This window comes from Eschrichtius robustus, chromosome 4 (assembly GCF_028021215.1).
Source record: "Eschrichtius robustus isolate mEscRob2 chromosome 4, mEscRob2.pri, whole genome shotgun sequence".
Taxonomy (NCBI): Eukaryota; Metazoa; Chordata; class Mammalia; order Artiodactyla; family Eschrichtiidae; genus Eschrichtius; species Eschrichtius robustus.
The window spans coordinates 29,472,754-29,478,753 of record NC_090827.1 but is presented as its reverse complement, the minus strand read 5'-3'; positions in this window follow the sequence as shown (position 1 = coordinate 29,478,753).

Sequence of the window (6,000 nt, the reverse complement as noted above, 5' to 3'; positions counted from 1 at the left end):
AAAGAAATTTTGAATGGGCAAATTGTTTGGAATTATCTGTAGTATATCCCCTTTTTCAGCATAGATAGCAGATATTTGGATATATGCGTTATATACGTGCTTCTATTTTTATGTACCTTCTTTTTCTTTGCGGCTGGCAAAAAAAACTCTCAAAATATTGCTTTGGAGTTGTTCTTTTGATTTTATCCCCTGAGCATTTATTCAAGAGAATAAATTTGGCCATTTTCAAGCTGTGAGAATATGGAATGCATAAATTTTCCTGCTATAAAATACATTTTTGGTGTATTTATGTAACACAAAACAGATGCATCTACAAAGTTTACACATAGAAACACAGATTACTGAAGGAAAAGAGTCAGGTCTGGCTTGGAGACGATTTTGGTATTTTTACCCTACAAATATTTCCAATGTGTAAAATTGGCACAAGGGACTTGGATCCAATGATTGGGTTTTGGGAAGATTTCTGTAAAATGGCACAAGATGTGCATCTGACTACAGAGCACTTCAGGTTTAGGTCTACAGTCTTAGGTATAGCCATGTTTATTTTTAAATTGAATGGAGAAAAGCCAAAGGTTGTTTCTGTAAGATTTTCTGAATAACAGCAGCATGGTCTAATTTGAAATTACACCAAGCTTAAAAGTTAAATTTTTCTGGCAGTTGATCAAATCAACAATATGGTAGTTTGAATTGGTTGCTAAAATGGAAATTAGCCTTTTAAAAAAGGTTTCTGGAGTCTAGAATTTATTAAGCAGGCCACAATTTCTCTCTTTGGTTGCAGTTACAGAAATGCAATCTCAGTGCTGGTCCATGGATTGAGGTATCTGGGTGGTTGAGTAGCTTTCTTAGAGTAGGTATATGACTGTTATAATGTTCTTACCCATTTGCCTTCTGAGAGGAGGGAAGTCTAGAAGACACAAGGGAAAGTGGGAAGGGACTGGTGGATGTTTTGGCTCTAGCAATATCAGGAAGTGATTATGCATAATGGTTGCTGTTACGATTAATAAAGTACAACAGATCTCTGATACTTACTCCCCAAAAGCTTTGTCCTACTTTCTTAAATAAATTGTCACAATGTGTGCTTAGCTCTTCAGGGGATCATACATTTAAGATAAATCTGTTCTCATTCTTTCATTCAATAGATATTTGTTGAAAAGTTACTTTGTGGTAGGCACATATCATTATTACCTAAGGGTGTGTGTGTGTGTGTGTGTGTGTGTGTGTGAAACTTTTCCTCCCTTTAAATGAATAGGATTGAAAATACTAGATTTTTCTTAATTAAAATCTCATTTTTCTATTCAAAATTTGATATATTGAAGCAACCACTTTTAAGGGGCTTTAATATTCTAAATTTAATTTCCACATTTAAGATACTTAATGATTTTAACTATTTCAATTACAAGAGTAACCAAAACTTACAAAGTACTTAAGAAGTTCTTTATTAAAACTCTAATAATATAGACTCATAAATACAGTGTATCATAAGTTGTGATAACATATTTTTATACTTTTCATCTTAAAATCACAAGTGTAAATTAGTAACTAGATATTTTAAATTGTACTCACAATTTTAATATGCCAAATTCTCTTAAACATGACAAACGTATGAAATAAAAAATGTACAAAGATTATTTGTTAGTTTAATGCAAAAGTATTAACACTAAGGATTTAATTTACTTTATCATTTCTAACTTTAATTCTCAATCCTCCCAAGGTTAAAGACGTTTTTACCCACTAATTAAAAGCTTTTTCCTTCCCCAAGCAATTTGTTATTCATCCCAAGCAAATGAGTGTTACCTTTTCAAAGGGCAAAAAATTTGGTTAGGAAATGAGATCTGTAACACCTGACATTCAAGGTGATTTTTCTCATGATCATGAGAGACAAATCCAAGCCCTCCAAATGGTGGACTGGATTTGGGAGTGAACACCTATAATAAATACAAAGTTTTTGGTGTGAGCAGCTGGGTGGATAGTGGAACCATTTACAGAAATAAGAAAGATGGGAAGAGAAGAAGATTTCAGAGAGAAAATCTGGAGCTGTATTTTAAACTTTCTAGGTTTGTGGGGCTCTGGTTGAAATGGATTTTTTAAAAGGATGAAGATAAGTCCCTGGGGAGAGGGCTGAACTGGAAATTTAGGTTTGGAAATCACAGGAGTATAGATGTCCTTTGAATCTATGGAACTGAAGGAAAGGATAATAGGGAGAGAAAATAAGAAGCCAGAAGACTGAATGGGTGAGATTTATAGCTCAGGAAGAAGAGAAAGAGCTAGAAAAGAACTCTAAGCAGGAACAATGATGCGGGAAGAAAAACTAAACAACAGTGAGAGATAATATGAAAGCTAAGAGAAGAGAATGCTTCAAGGAGGAAGAATTTCAAGAAGGAAATGGAAGAGGGAAAAAGAAATCACAGATGAAAGCCATACTTAAGCAATTAGAATAAAAGCAAATGTGAGTGGGAAAACCTCTGGGTAGGCTTACAGAAATTAATCCTATAAACTGAAAGAGAAACATCCACAAAGATACAGCAATAATCTCAGAAAAAGAAATAGATGTGGATGACAAATAGGGACAGAAGATACGAGAGCTCAGCACATATGGAATAACAGCAAAAATGTCTAAAGATATGAATAATGCAAACATCTCCTGAAATAAAGAACAACTTGAATCACAAATGACTGAGGAAAATTGATACAGAGCTGGCAATGGAAATTTATACCCTAGTCAAATTTCAATAATTTGAATTGAAATAAGAAGAGTGAAAAAAACCCTGATAAGGTTGTTGTGAAGATTAGTTAATACATGCGAGGCGTGAAGATCTGTGCCTGAAATATGATAAGCACTCAATAAAGGCTGCTGCAGCTTTGGTTTTCCCTCCTTCTCTTCCTACATTTATGCATTATTTTTCCTGTTACCATGATTATTATTTGCCTCTGTTCCACCACTGAATGTCAGTATTGTTCAGGACTGGTCTTAGGCCCTCTGTGTTCTCAGTGTATTCTCTCTCCTTAGGCTAGGGGTCCCCAACCCCTGGGCCATGGACAGGTACTAATCCGAGTTCTGCTAGGAACCGGGCTGCACAGCCGGAGGTGAGCGGTGGGCGAGTAAGCGAAGCTTCACCTGCCGCTCCCCATCGCTCGCATTACTGCCTGAACCAACACCCCTCTGCCCCTCCCCACTGGTCCATGGAAAAATTGTCTTCCACGAAACTGGTCCCTGGTGCCAAAAAGATTGGGGACCCCTGCCTTAGGCAATCTATTCTACACACACAATTACCCTCTGTTCACTGATAACTCCCAGTGTGGCATCTCTTCTTGGATGTCACAAAGCACCTCAAACTCAAATGTCCAAGATTCGTTTCATGCTCTCCTCCCCTTCAGTGATTCCTGTGCTATCTGTCCAGAAAGCTTGGTCCTCTTCCACTATTGCTGATCTGCAGGAATGATACCTCTGCTCTCCAGGTGCATGAGTCGGGTGCTTAGGAGTCATCCTTGACCTCTCCCTCTACCTAAGCCGATGACTGTATCCACTTCTGCCCTCACACAACAGTCCTTTAAATATGTAAGCCAGATGATGAGATTCTTCTGCAAAATATCTTCCAAAACCTTTCAATTTCACACAGAATAGTAATCTATGTCCCTTACTATTTCTCTGGCCTCATTTCCAATGTTCTCCCCCTTTCTCACTCCATAGCAGCTAGAGTGGTATCTTTTCTTTTCCTAAAATACCCCAGCAGGCTCTCACTTCAGGTAACTGGATGATTCTTTTGCTTGGAAAGGTCTGTGCCCAGCTATCCACATGCCTCCATCTATGAGGTCTCTGCTCAAACGTTACCTTTATTGCCTGATCACTATCTGTTCTTCTTATTCTTTATTTTTCTTCCATATACTTAACCACCACCTGACATATTTCATGTGCATTATCTGTTTGTTTTCTGTTCATTCTCTTGTTCTCCAAACTTAGCCATACTTACTTGTTTCAATCACTTGCTATTGCCACAGGGCCTTTGCACTTGATGTTTGCACTACTTGAAATATTTTTTTCAACCTCTTTCCCTGTACCTATTCCCTGCTATTTTACCTATTTAGTTCCTTCAACTACTTTTATTTTGGCTTGGATGTCACTTCATCAGAGATGCCTTGCCTGATCCATAACTCTTGTTAGTATCCTTTATGACTTTCTAAAAACATATTCCCTCACATTTATAGAACTCATCTATATCTGTTACTATACACTGAATTATATATATGATTATTTGACCATTGCCCTGCTAGTGTTTTCCTCAACATTATGTGTCTAGCTCATAACCGGCATATTCAAGAACTCAAAATACTTCACAAATGAATAAATGAGCCCTCGGACCATTGTAATAGCCTTTCTTTTTTGTTTATTGGCTTTCTATCCCACCAATATGTTACTTTGCAATAATTAACTATCTCCAATTTCTCTTCCTTCAGCCTCCTTTAGGCACTGTTCCCAATTAAATCTTCTTAAAGCATACCGCAAATCACATCCCATGGATGGCCTTCCAGAACTTTGAAAAGAAAATGAGAACTTCTCAAGGTCAAATTCCCCCCCCCACCTCATTTTCAGTCTTAACCTTCTCTGTATGGCTAGTTTAAGATCAAATGTAAATTTTATTAGTAAAGAAATTGTTTCATTATACAGGTGACAAACATCTGCCTAAAACAAACAAAAATGAAGTTGCGCGGTGTGGTATGGCTTGTATCATCTTGGGAAAGACACTGAGGACTGGAATTGTTTGTATTAAGTCATTTCTTAAAACGTATCATTCCTAATGAAATACAGAGCATGAAATAACACATATTGCAGAGAGAGACTATTAGTTGAGTATCTTTGCTTTGCTGAAATGTGATGTTTTTTGAGAGCTTTTTGCCTTTTTCAGGGCTTGCTTTTATTATAGCCCATGATTAAGGAAAAAATTCTTTTCTCATTCTATGAATTAAACATTCTTTCCTTTGTTTTGTAGTTTAGCTTTTGGTTTTCTAGGCTTGAACTTAATGGATCTCACTTTGGGATGACCTGATATCTTCCACAAATTTTTATAATTGGATTATCCTAAGAAATGGAAAACAAGCTGTTCTGCCTGCTGATGGGGTCAGAGTGAGACAGTGCCTCTCTCTGCAGTGTCACCTGATGATTAGAAATATGAAAATGGTTTGTACTATTTAAAAGTAGTCACTTTTCTTATTTGAAATAAAATAAACATTAAAAAATTTAACATCATATAAATTTAGAGTGTGATCATCATATTCCTTTATATTTTTTTAAAACTACAATGCATGAAACACTGATATACAAAAGTTATTTTAAAATATCTCTTAAAGTATGTATAGCAGGCTCTGTTTTAATGTTTTATAGGTAAAGACCCTGAAGCTCAGAAATGTTGTAAGTGGCAGAGTGGAACACAGGCCCAGGTTTTCTGTCTGGGTTGGTTTTGCTTTGCACAACAGCTCTCAACAAACCATAACCTTGCAAACAGTGCTTTAAATTTCGACTTCTTTTGTCACTCTGAAGGTCTCTGTTATAAGCAATAAAAATGTAGAAATACAGGGTTTTTCGAAATATATGGACCTAATTTTCCATCTCATCTCCCTTCGGTTTCTGAAGTGGTGAAGCAGTACTGCTCAAAATCTATGGTTGTTGATCTGGCTTGGGGTCTACTCCCAAGATATTTATCTACTCAGAGGACTCACAGACTCATGACTTAACCTGAGCTGCCTCTAGCCCACGTGGCACTTTTCTTGTTCTTCTGGGCCACTGCGGACTCGGATTGAACACATGGCTTGGTGAGTGAGGTCTGAGATGCCATTCAGCCCTGACCCACTCTTTCTCCCGGTACCATCGTACAGGATACGCCCAACTCAACTAGAAATACTGACCCTGCCTTTGGCACCATTAAAGGGGAGAAAGGTACACCTATTATCAGGCTAGGTTGCTCCCTGTGACCCTGGTGCTATTAGATCCCAGAGGGTCACTGAAGA